General features: G+C 35.2%; 1 long non-coding RNA gene across 1 annotated transcript; it reads left to right on the top strand.

Moving 5' to 3' along the window:
- Positions 1-2,592: 2,592 nt before the first annotated feature.
- Positions 2,593-8,040, top strand: LOC110006917 (uncharacterized). The gene is made up of 2 exons (XR_002280289.2): positions 2,593-3,040; positions 3,376-8,040. It is a non-coding gene; the product is annotated as an uncharacterized LOC110006917 (long non-coding RNA).
- The last annotated feature ends 5,635 nt before the right edge of the window (positions 8,041-13,675 follow it).

The raw sequence follows: 13,675 nt of genomic DNA, 5'->3' as shown, positions 1-13,675 counted from the left end.
ATGAACATCTTGGACTAGATAATGAATCTACAAAAAAAAAAAAATCTAAAATAAATTTTAGTGTGGAGTTGCATATGTACATATGAGTCAACGGACTCATAAAAACCCCATTCTTTTTAAAATGCCCAAAATAAAGAAATTGTATACAATGACACCGATTTACCTTTAATACGAGGTAGTCACAGTTCCTTATAATCACTTGATGTGAAATCCTTACACCCATTTGATGTGAAATACGAGGTAGTCACGGTTCTTCATAATCACTTGATGTGAAATCCATACACCCATTTGATGAGAAATTTGATTGTTTGGATGTGTCACAAAGTGCAAATTTCTTTTTTTTGAAATTTAAACTTAATTAATAAAGTAATTGTGGACACCCAATTCCACACCCAATAATTATGATTAATGGATCACTTTATATTAAAGGTAAATAATTTCATGCTATATTTCCCCCCTGAAAAATCATTTGATATCGAGAAGTTTCTTTTTCCACCAATAATTCGCGCTCCCTTTGAAAAGGATCAGGGATAGTATTGATTCCAGCTCTTTTTAGTAAAGTGTGTTGGAAAAGGAATATTACTTCTTTTGCCCTAAAACGGCATTTTTCAAAAGTTGTGTCCAAAGATTATCGCGTGCCTGACACATGTGTCAGACCTGTCGGACGGTGGCTTCGCACGGGTTCCATTTGACTCGCTTAATAATTGCATCATACTTAATTTTCCAATGGCAGCTTTCGCTTTCCATTTTTTTCCTGGAAAATTTTTACATTAATTCCTAAGAATGCGTCCAACACTTCTGATTAGTGATTTAAATAACGGATTTTACATTAATTCCTTAGAATGCGTCCAACACTTCTGATTAGTGATTTAAATAACGGATGGTTGACCTAGATCAGCACCCAAATAATCGGTCTGGATCGGCGAATCGGTATTATGGATTGATTTTATATTGTGCAGAATAATATTGAACTGGAAAAAAAATATGTCAAAAAATAAAGATGTGGTTTGTATAGAGCCTAGGCTCTGAACCATCAAGTTAGAACCTACCTTCAAATAGTTTTGAGAAACGTGATTTCAATACTGGAAATCTATGTGATAGCCTTAAAATATATTTTCATCTTTATTTATAAAATTTAGAGCTTCAAAAACAATGTAGATCGACAGATGTATGAGAACTTGAAACTCTTGAAAATTGACGATCCAAAAGTGCGTTACAAAATACATTATTTCCAAAACTTGAAATCCATGCATCTTGATGTCGAGATGATCAATTTGAGGATATTTGGGCATCAAAACAACTTCTTCTAGTGAAAATTGTTTAGAGCATCGACTCTATATAAACTTGTCAAAAAACCGGTCTAGATCGTTATTTTATTGTGTGGAAAAAATAGTGAACCGGCAAAAAAATATCTGAAAAATAGTGAATTGCCAAAACCTGGTCTGGATAAGTGAATTTGCAGTTCATATCGTAGTTTTACTGTGCATGCCATCGTCTCCCTTTTAGACTTAACGGTTTTCTTATATATACATAGGAACTAGAACGAGGTGACCGATTCTCAAGTTGCACCGAGCAATTATGTGTAGACTCAACGTTTTTTAAATCATTGCTTGTGTTTATTAGATAAATGCATTCCACAATTTGTGAAGTTTGAAATTTTTATTTTCAACCTCTAATTGTTAAATTTGAAATTTAAAAAAAAGTAAAGATCGGGTTGATCTATAAACACTCATATTTTTTATAAAATAGATGGTCCAGATAATTTGTTATAAGATGCATTATTTTCCCGACCTCTTTCTATATGGTTGAGATCATCGAATTGGAGGCTTTCCCAATGTTAGAATACTCTTCTTCTATAAGTCCACGTTAAATTTGTCCATATTTTATTAGAATCAATACGTTAACATAGAGATAGTGGTCATATACGAGTATCATCTTCGTCCAAAAGAATGTAGGACTGTGGTGCGAAGAGAATGCCCACCACTTTTGATAGCATATCATTTGGTGGGTTCCATTCTCTCTCTCCCCCTGTTTTTTTTTTTTTAAAACGATCACACCTATCAAATGAGCCTAAATTTCTAGCTTTTTCATGAAATCCTAGGTCACGATGGCCGAATAACTCCACTTATTTAAAATCAATCTTTTTTTCACGACCACCTTCCCTCAAAAGGACAAATCACCAATTAAAACAGAGAGTTTGATAAAATTTGTTATTGTTTTGACCCTGTTCAAATAAATGACACACTCAAACAATTGAAGTGCTGCCGAATTTTGTGTAAAAAAAAAGAAAATATCATTCAAATTCCTAGATATCAAAAAAAAAAAAAAAATCATACAGATCCCTAAAAAAATTTATTTGGAAGTGATCTAATGCAACCGTTATATTATAGTATAATGAAACGGTGTGATGGTCTAATCCTAGCTGCTAGATTAATTTGAATCCAACGACTGAAATTAACATCTAAATATTTATTTTATGAGTAATGATACTACGAGACCCTCCCACAATCTAAGAGCATGAGACCCCAAACCTTAACCGATAAATTTGATAGGCCCCCAAACAACAGACATGATACCTGGTGACCAGGTAAAAGACACGCTCCAAGAGGGAAAACCCCAAGCACACGCTCCAAGAGGGAAAGAGCCTTTAATATCCCAAATCCCTATCTTCTTTTCCTCTCTCCACCTGCCATCGTTTTTTTGCTCCCTCTCCATAGCTGTCCTTGCTCTAACCCTATCTCCCCACCCGCCATAACCGCATGTCTCTCTTAAACCTCTCATTGCATGCTTCTCTCTCTAACAAGGTAGTTTTTTCTCTCTTTCCCATTATCACTCTCTCTAATTTGCAGCAGGAGAGAGAAGAAAGTGGTGGCACAATAAATAGAGAGAGAAAAGGAGACAAAAAAGGAGAGAGAAGGGGCATTGAGAGATATGGAATCAAAGGAGGTTAGGAAATGCAAAGACAACCATGGGAAGAGAGAAATCTGGTGGCTAAAAGAGAAGAGAGATAGATATCTGGGCTGCAACGTGTTCTTTGCTGGTCAGCCCCTCTGATTCTTCCTCTTTCTTGCATTTGCTCCTTGTTGGGTTGTTTTAGTTCTTTTCTATGTTACGGGCTATTGTGTCATTGCTCCCACTTAGTCTTCTTTTGAGTTAGAAAATCTCTGGTGTGTGAGGAAGGACGAGCAGGGGGCTATGAGCTATTGGACTCATTCTCTCTTAATGTTTCTTCCTTCCTATGCATGCACATGCTCTATCCTCCCCAATCTAGAATCCTCTCTCTTGATCTTAATCAATGAAAAATTAGAGTGAATCATTGGATATTCAATTTTAGAGAGAGAGAGATGTGTAAACTGATGTGACGAATTAGTACAGGTGAAGAAATGGGTGCGTTTTGAAGAGAGAAGAAGAGTTGCAAAAGAGGAGACTGAAGTTGGAAAGCCAATCACATGCCTAGATTCAAACCCTAGAATCATAGAAAGCAAGTGGAAAAGCTTAAAGGGTAGAAGGTTGAGTTTTTCTAGGCCAGATAGAGGATTGGAGCACATGCAACCAGGCTCTCATGCCCATTATTCTAGACCAAAATTCACAATCTTAGAAAGACATGAAGAGAAAACATTTCATTTGCCTTAAATGAGATACAAAAAGATAGCAAAGCATATACAACAGAGGAAAGAGAAGATTCAAAATATGAGTTTTTTATGTACAAACTCACCCATTGAGAGAGAGAGAGAGAGAGAGAGAGAGAGAGAGAGAGAGAGAGAGAGAGAGAGAGATTCTTAAATGGTTACCATTTAACTAGTTAGAAGATCAAAACCCAATTTAATGGAGCTTAGAGGAGACAGAAAATTGGGGCGAGAAATTGGCTTGCTCATGGCTGATAGAAATTAGAGCCGACGGTGGCTAGTGGAAACTAGATACGAAGAGTGGGATTGGGAAATGTGAGAGAGAGAGAAATCAAGAGGTTTTCTATTTTTTTGATTTCTGTGCATCACCGGTTGACAAGATCACTAGGTAACATTCTTATTAACTTGACAACCCATTTATGCCAAAACTCTCGTCATTTCTGTGAGCGACAAATCTCTCGCCCACTCCAATCCCTGAACTTTCTCCCTCTCTCTGTTAGCGCCAAAACTCTCGCCCTCTCTTATTGAGCGCCATTAAAACTTGTTTGAGGCAAAGAAGAAGAAGCTTTATGCCATTAAAACTTGTTTTGAGGAAATGGAGAAAAAGCTTTGTGAGAGCTTGCAGAAAAAGGCAACGCAAAGGTACTCATTGTGATAGATCGAAGTTGGGTTTCTTTCTCTTGTGGAGAAGAGCTTCTTTGAAAACATGTTGGGCTAGTTTGTGAAAGATAGCGAATGATTCAAGATCGAAAGCAACTGCAAAGGATCTAAGGTAAAAAATAATTTAATCGCCGAATCAATTTGGCTTAAAAACCCAAATCTTGAGGAAGTTCTAAAACCCCTATTTTTTTTGATTTTATGTATGCCATTCATCTTTTTTTGTTTTTTTCTCTCAGCCCTCTCTCACTCACACGGATTCTCTTTCTAAACTGCCAATCTTTTGGGATCGCCCTCTCTCAGCTCCCTCTCTTGCTCACTTTCTCACTCTAGGACCTCTTCGCCTCTCTCTCTTTTCATTTTAGGGTTGGGGATCAAGCTGAATTATCATTTTAGGTAATGGTGTAATGTTTTTTGGTGCTTGTTTGGTATGGGCTTTGTCTTTGGATAGGCGTTAAGTCTTTTTTGTGATATTTTGAAATTCATATTTGAATTGTGCAATTTTTAATGTTCTCATGTATGTGGTTGACTTTCATACAATTCATCTAGAAAGATGAAAAAGAGAATGTAGCTTTTCTATTTAATGTAGCTTTTATATTTTTTTAAAAAATTAATTATTAGTTTAGGTTCTTTTTTTTTTCATGGAAATTTCCATATTTACCTTTCTTTACCAAAACTTGTTCAATTTCTGAGTAGGATTGTTTTAATCTTAATTTTTTCCATTCTTTTCTAAAACTTTCAACTTAAAGTTGAAGTGTGATGGTTTTCATCTGGCTTATGTTATCTCTCTAAAATGTAGAGGTTATGTGGCGTGAAAGGAAAGTATATATTATCTATTAGGTTAATATGGAAGGTACATATTGTAATCAGTGTATATGGGAAGGGTAGATACAATATCTTGTATTTATGGTAAATTTGGTTATACTTTAGGTGTTATATTGTAATTTGTCTATAAAGATAAGTCTGTATGTTCATATGATTAATGGACACTGAGTTTCTTCAGAGAAACCTGAGACTTTTCATATGGTATTAGAGCCAGATTCATCTTCGTTGTGTCCATTCTGGTGATTGAGTATGTCAATATGTTATTACTCCCGATTCAACCCATCTGAAAATCGGCGCCTCTATTTATTTTTGCTTTTGGATCTTGATCTCAGGGTCCAGATTCGTTTGAAATCTCACCCTACCATTCTAATCCGATATTGTCATTGACCATCTGAAAACTTTATGAAAAACCAAGCACATGCCTAGATTCAAACCCTAGAATCATGCTTAGATTCAAACCCTAGAATCATAGAAAGCAAGTGGAAAAGCTTAAAGTTTAGAAGGTTGAGTTTTTCTAGGCCAGTTAGAGGGTTGGAGCACATGTGACCAGGCTTTCATGCCCATTATTCTAGACCAAAATTCACAATCCTAGAAAGACATGAAGAGAAAACATTTCATTTGCCTTAAAGGAGACACAAAAAGATAGCAAAGCATAAACAACAGAGGAAAGAGAAGATTCAAAATATAAGTTTTTTATGCACAAACTCACCCATTTAGAGAGAGAGAGAGAGAGAAAGAGAGAGAGAGAGAGAGATTCTTAAATGGTTACCATTTAACTAGTTAGAAGATCAAAACCCAATTTAATGGAGCTTAGAGGAGATAGAAAATTGGGGCGAGAAATTGGCTTGCTCATGGCTGATAGAAATTAGAGACGACGGTGGCTAGTAGAAACTAGAGACGAAGAGTGGGATTGGGAAATGTGTGAGAGAAAGAGAAATTAAGAGGTTTTCTATTTTTTTGATTTTTGTGCATCACCAGTTGACAGGATCACTAGGTAACATTCTTATTAACTTGACAGCCCATTGATGCCAAAACTCTTGTCATTTCTGTGAGCACCAAATCTCTCGCCCACTCCAATCCCTGAACTTTCTCCCTCTCTCTGTTAGCTCCAAAACTCTCGCCCTCTCTTGTTGAGCGCCATGAAAACTTGTTTGAGGCAAAGGAGAAGAAGCTTTGTGCCATTAAAACTTGTTTTGAGGAAATGGAGAAAAAGCTTTGTGAGAGCTTGCAGGAAAAGGCAACGCAAAGGTACTCTTATTGTGATAGATCGAAGTTGGGTTTCTTTCTCTTGTGGAGAAGAGCTTCTTTGAAAACATGTTGGGCTAGTTTGTGAAAGATAGCGAATGATCCAAGATCGAAAGCAACTGCAAAGGATCTAAGGTAAAAAATAATTTCATTCAGAAGCCCCAAATCGCCGAATCAATTTTGCTTAAAAACCTAAATCTTGAGGAAGTTCTAAAACCCCTATTTTTTTTGCTTTCATGTATGCCGTTCATGTTTTTTTGTTTTTTTTCTCAGCCCGCTCTATCTCTCTCACTCGGATTCTCTTTCTAAACTGCCAATCTTTTGGGATCGCCCTCTCTCAGCTCCCTCTCTTGCTCACTTTCTACTCTTGGACCTCTCCGTCTCTCTCTCTTTTCATTTTAGGGTTGGGATCAAGCTGAATTATCATTTTAGGTAATGGTGTAATGTTTTTTGGTGCTTGTTTGGTATGGGCTTTGACTTTGGATGGGCAAAAGGTTAAGTCTTTTTTGTGATATTTTGAAATTCATATTTGAATTGTGCAATTTTTAATGTTCTCATGCATGTTTCTCATGTCTGTGGTTGACTTTTATACAATTCATCTAGAACGATGAAAAAGAGAATGTAGCTTTTCTATTAAATGTAGCTTTTATATTTTTTTTAAAAATTAATTATTAGTTTAGGTTCGTTTTTTTTTTCATGGAAATTTCCATATTTACCTTTCTCTACCAAAACTTGTTCAATTTCTGAGTAGGATTGTTTTATGGAAATTTTAATTTTTTCCATTCTTTACTAAAACTTTCAACTTAAAGTTGAAGTGTGATGATTTTCATCTGCTTATGTTATCTCTCCAAAATGTAGAGGTTATGTGGTGTGAGAGGAAAGTATATATTATCTACTAGGTTAATATGGAAGGTACATATTGTAATCAGCGTATATGGGAAGAGTCGATACAATATCTTGTATTTATGGCAAATTTGGGTATATTTTAGGTGTTATATTGTAATTTGTCTATAAAAGACAAGTCTGTATGTTCATATGATTAATGGACACTGAGTCTCTTCAGAGAAAGCTAAGACTTTTCATATGGTATCAGGGCCAGATTCATCTTCGTTGTGCACATTCTTGTGATTGAGTATGTCAACATGTTAGTACTCCTGATTCAACTCATCTGAAAATCCGCCCCTTCGTCTGTTTTTGCCTTTGGATCTTGATCTCAGGGTCCAGATTCGTTTGAAATCTCACCCTGCCACTCTGATCCGATATTGTCATTGACCATCCGAAAACTTTTTGAAAAACCAGCCCCTCCCCCCCATTGCTTTCTGTGCTTGTTTATCAAGCAATCTGAGCATAACAACCATTGCTTCTACTGGTCACTCTATGCACTTGATGATTCAACTTCTCGTTTATGCAATTAGGGTTCAAACTCTAACTACTCTCTCTCATAGCATCTTGAGTTTGAGGGGGAGTGTGAAAAGAAAATATATATTGTCTACTAGATTAATATGGAAGGTGCATATTGTAATCAATGTATGTGGGAAGGGTAGATATAATATCTTGTATTTATGGTAAGTTTGGGTATAGTTTAGGTGTTATGGTTGATTTATATATTTTCTCATCTGTAATTTGTCTGTAAAAGATAAGCCTATCTAGTCATATGATTCATGGACATTGAGTCTCTTCAGAGAAACCTGAGACTTTTCACATGCGGCGTGGGCATTGATGCAAGAAGAAATAAAATTAGAACAATAAAAATAAAAAAAGAAAAGAGTTGAAAAAATATATCATCTTTCAAGGTTTGCAAAGGAATCCATCCAAATAACGATCTTTTTACAAGACTAAATTTACTCAATTCTCATTCCCTGATTACAATGAAGGGACATCTCCCTTTAAATAGACTATAGTAAAAATATAAATAATTAACTAAAAAGACCCACAAAAAAGAAAAGTACTCTCCTTCTCTCTCTCTCTCTATCTAATTTCACGTGCTAAAAGATTTACTTTCAAAATATAACCCACCTCTATCCTTATCTTCTCTCTCACTTTACCTCACGTGCCAAAAAGATTTGCTTCTAAAAGATTTGCTTCTAAAAGATAGTCCACATTTTACCTAGTAAAAGTTTGTCATGCCCCAAGTTTTTAACACTACAATTCTTAAGATGTGACAGTTTATTATTAAGAAACACAACAAATTCTAAATTTTTACTATATATTATATTTCGGCAAAACAATTTTTCCATTCACAAACTTTTAGACTTGTACAAAGTCTATTTCATAGTTTATAATAACATGAGGATATATATATATATATATATATATATATATATATATATATATATATATATACAATTTTGACATTACAAAAGTTACAAAGGCGAATTTATACATGACTACAAACTTCTTCCAAACGCCTCCTGCTGTACATACGAACAATACGGCTGTGATTACTTTGAAAAAAATTTTACCATAGTTTGATGAGTTTGGCTACTCAGTAAGTGACTAACATTATCCTTACAAATTATGGTTAGAAAGCATAATTATTTTCTAAAAGAATGCTTAATTTGAGGAAGAGCATACATGAACATATTCAAATTCAGAAACACATAATTTAACATAATTCTGAAGATTTGAATGCATACTAAACCAGTATAAGAAAGTGCATATATAATTATTTAAATAGAAATGCTTAGTTTAACATAAAACATGGATTTCACAAGGTACCTGTTACGCCCCAAGAATTTACAATACTGATATTCCTGAGATGTGACAGTCAAAACATATATACATATCTTTTTAGGACAAATTTACAATGGCGAATTCTTACAAAGTAACAAAAGAAAGTTTAAGCACAACTATAATATCTTCCAGAGTTGATCCTGACGAGCACTCAAAATGAAACCGCAGTTATCCTGAAAAAATGTTTACCATAATTTGATGAGTTTGGCTACTCAGTAAGTGATCATCATAATCCTAAAAATAATCATGGTTGAAAGATATCAATATTTTCTAAAAGGAGATCTATCAACAGAAATGCATTAACAATTTCACTTTCAAAAATGCATAATTAAGTATAATCCGAATAATTGAAATGCATATAACATTTTAACGGCAGTGCATAATTCAAAGGATTTCATAAATTACCCTACTGGCGTCCCAAGTAGGTCACCTATATACCCCATCAGCATCCTGATGGGTCCACTTAATCCCTATTGGCGTCTCAGATAGGTCCACTTAATCCCTGCAGGTCCACTTATACATCACCGGCGTACCGTATGAGTCCACTTAATCCCTACTGGCGTATCGGATAGGTCCACTTATACCTCACCGACGAACCAGATGAGTCCACTTGCATACTTAAAGTATTTCTAAATCTCTTTAAAAATTCGAACGCAGCAATATCACGTACTCAACATATCACTGAAATTATTAATATGAATTTCACTAAAACCATTAATAACAGTCACTTTCAATAACATTTCAAAAATAACCAGTCAAATATTTTGGGCTCAAATTTAGAAAGGTAGCAGTTCGTAAAGACATTCTAGCATAATTGCCAATCTAATATGTATAAAAAAAACTATTATAGAAATTCAAGAATAAGGAATTATCACAATTTATGGGATGTCAATTCGCAAATAAACATTTCACAGACAATGCTATAATCAATTGCAAAAATATCAGTTTTCAAGTAATAACGCAGTCATTTGCACATGAAATTTACAATGTCCAAATATTAAAAAACAGTAGAAAGATAGCTCACAATTTTACTAAAAGCAGAAATATCACATTTATTTCTCATAATTTTACAGTATCTAAAATTTTCTAACAATAGACAAGACAAATAAATAAATAAATTTATTTCTAAGAATTTACAGCATTTAAAATTTCTAACATAGATAAAATATCACAAATTTTATTAAAAAGATTATTTTTCAAAATAATGAGGTTGCTTGCGCATAAAATTTATTTCGCCTAAAATTCATGATAATAAGCTGAAGTAATTATTTCATTTCATTTTTAAAAAGCACGGATTATTTTTCAAGATAATGAAGTCACTTACCTAAAATATTTGAGAGGGAGCTTCCGATAAAAATTCGGCTAGATAGATGAGCTCACTATATTTGTAAGAGGGAGAGTGAGAAAGGAGTTGTTAGGCGACGTCTTACCTCTCGTCCCATTTATTTTTTTAAAATTAATAGTAACCTGATGGTCCCTAAGGACCATAATGCCTATATGGACCATCATACTATAAAGAGTTTTTTTTTTTTTTTTTAAAGTTTAAGATTCTACATTCTTCCCCCCTTAAAGAAATTTAGTCCTCTAAATTTGTGTACCTGATTACTAAAAAAGATAGCGATATTTTTTTCCGATATCGTCTTCTCGTTTCCAAGTCGACTCCTCTCTTGAATGGTACTGCCATAACATACGGACAAAAAGAATCTCCTTGTTGCGCAACACTTGTACCCTTCTATCCAATATCAAAATTGGCTGCTCAATGAAGGATAAGTCCTTCCTGATCGGTAAAGGTTCATATTTCAAGATATGGGATGGGTCGGGCTGATATTTTCGTAGTAATGATACATGGAAGACATTATGGACGTTTGCCAATTTAGGTGGTAAGGTAAGTCTATAAGCAACATCTCCGATTCTTTCCAGGATTTCAAATGGTCTAATGTAACGTGGGCTCAGCTTTCCTTTCTTGGCGAATCTCATAATGCTTTTTATTGGTGAGATCTTTAGGAAAACTCGATCACCTTCCTCAAATTCAAGATCTCTCCATCGTTTATCGCCATAACTCTTTTGCCGACTCTGAGTTGTCCTGAGCCTTTCTCGAATTAATGCTATCTTATCTGTGGTTACCTGGATAATTTCTGGCCCCAAAAGCTTTCTTTCACCAACCTCGTCCCAACAGATGGGTGACCTGCATTTCCTTCCATACAGGGCTTTATATGGTGCCATCTAAATACTGGCTTGAAATCTATTATTATAAGCAAACTCAAATGGTCATCTCAGCTTCCTGTAAAGTCAATGACACAGGCCCTCAGCATATCTTCTACGGTTTGGATGATCCTCTCCGATTGTCCGTCAGTTTGGGGGTGAAAGGCAGTGCTAAAGGTGAGTCTCGTCCCCATGGTTGACTGTAGCCTAGCCCAAAATTTAGAAGTAAACCGAGTATCTATGTCCGATACAATACTAACCGGAACTCCATGCAACCGCACTATTTCCTTAATGTACAACTGGGCCAGTCGATCCAAAGTGTATGTCATGCGAGTCGGCAGAAAGTGGGCAGCTTTGGTTAGTCGGTCCACAATGACCCAAATGCTATCATGTCCTGAATTTATTCTACGTAAGCCCGAGACAAAATCCATAGAGATGTGCTCCCACTTCCACTCTGACACCGGTAAAGGCTGCAACAACCTAGCGGGCCTTTGATGCTTAGCTTTTACTTGCTGACATGTTAGGCACTTAGACACAAATAGTACCACCTCTTTTTTCATATTATTCCACCAAAAGGTTTTCTTCAGGTTCTGATACATTTTAATACTTTCGGGATGTATCGTATAACGAGAGTGATGTGCTTCTTCCAAGATAGATTTCTTCACACTCTCATCATTTGGGACACAAGCCCGACCTTTGAATATTAACAAATCCTCATTACATATAGAGAATTCGTCTCTTTTTCCTAGCTTCACCTCTTCTACAATTGTTATAAGCTAATGGTCTTTCTTTTATGCCGATCGAATCTGTTGGATTAATTGGGGTTTTGCCTTAATATTGGTAATCATACTTACCACACCATTAATGGACGGAGGCGGATGCCAATATACTATTTCCACTAACAATCTCATTTCTTGGATCATTAGATGAGCTAAGACTCCCGTAGATTTTCTACTTAGAGCGTCGGCCACAACGTTAGCTTTTCTTGAATGATAATGGATTGTACAGTCATAATCTTTTAAGAAATCCATCCATCTTATCTGCCGCATATTTAAATCCTTCTGAGAGAATAGGTATTTCAATCTCTTATGATCCGTGTATATTTTGAATTGCTTACCATATAGATAATGCCTCCACATTTTCAAAGCGAATACTATTGCAGCCAGCTCCAAGTCATGAATTGGATATTTTTTCTCATATTCTTGTAACTGTCTAGATGCATATGCCACTACTTTCCCATATTGCATTAATACACAGCCCAAGCCTTTATATGAAACATCACTATAAATCGCAAATCCCCCACTTCCCCCAAGAATAGTTAAAATAGGTGCTGAAGTTATTCAAACTTTTAGTTCTTGAAAACTCTCATCACATTCACTTGTCCACTCAAATTGACATTTTTCTGTGTTAATGGGCTTGCGATTCGAGAAAATCCTTCTATAAATTTTTTGTAATATCTTGCCAATCCCAAAAAGCTTCGAACTTCAGTCACATTACTTGGTTGTTTCCAATTAACAATGGCTTCAACATTTGAAGGATCAACTTATAGTCCTTCCTTTGATATGACATGTTCTATCAATGTCACTTGTTCAAGCCAAAATTCACATTTACTAAGTTTGGCATACAATTTCATTTCTCTTATTATTTTCATTACCATTCTTCTTATTATTTTCAATACCATTCTTACATGTTGCTCATGTTCCTTCTGATTCTTGGAATAAATTAAAATATCATCGATGAATACCACAATAAATTTATCCAAAAAGGGCTTAAAGACCCGATTCATCAAATCCATAAATGCAGCCGTGCATTGGTTAATCCAAAAGGTATGACTAAAAATTCATAATGGCCATACTTTGTTTTGAAAGCTGTCTTGGGAACATCTTCACTTTTAATCTTAAGCTGATGGTATCCAGATCTAAGATCAATTTTTGAAAACACTTGTGATCCTTGTAATTGATCAAATAAATCATCAATTTTAGGCAATGGATAGTTATTTTTCACTGTCACTTGGTTCAACTGTCTATAATTGATACACAATCTCATGGTCAGATCTTTCTTTTTAACAAACAGTACTGGAGCACCCCAAGGTGACACATTGGGCCTGATAAAACCTTTATCTAATAATTCTTCCAACTGTTGTTTCAGTTCCTTAAGTTCTGCAGGTATCATTCTGTAAGGTGCCTTAGAAATTGGGGCTACCCCTGACAATAATTCAATAGAGAATGCAATTTCCCTGTCAGGCGATAATCCTAGCAATTCTTCAGGGAAAACGCTTACAAAATCATTAACAATTGAAAATGACATATTTAAGAAAGGGGTCAGTTTACGAACCTTTTGATTGGCATGTTGTGATATTAGGCGTCCTATTTGACTACTACCTTTGC

The sequence above is a fragment of the Amborella trichopoda genome, chromosome 9 (assembly GCF_054954075.1).
Source record: "Amborella trichopoda isolate Santa Cruz 75 chromosome 9, AtrichopodaSantaCruz75HAP2 v2.0, whole genome shotgun sequence".
Classification (NCBI taxonomy): domain Eukaryota; kingdom Viridiplantae; phylum Streptophyta; class Magnoliopsida; order Amborellales; family Amborellaceae; genus Amborella; species Amborella trichopoda.
The sequence above is the reverse complement of the archived record's forward strand: the minus strand, read 5'-3'. Positions and strand labels throughout refer to the sequence as shown.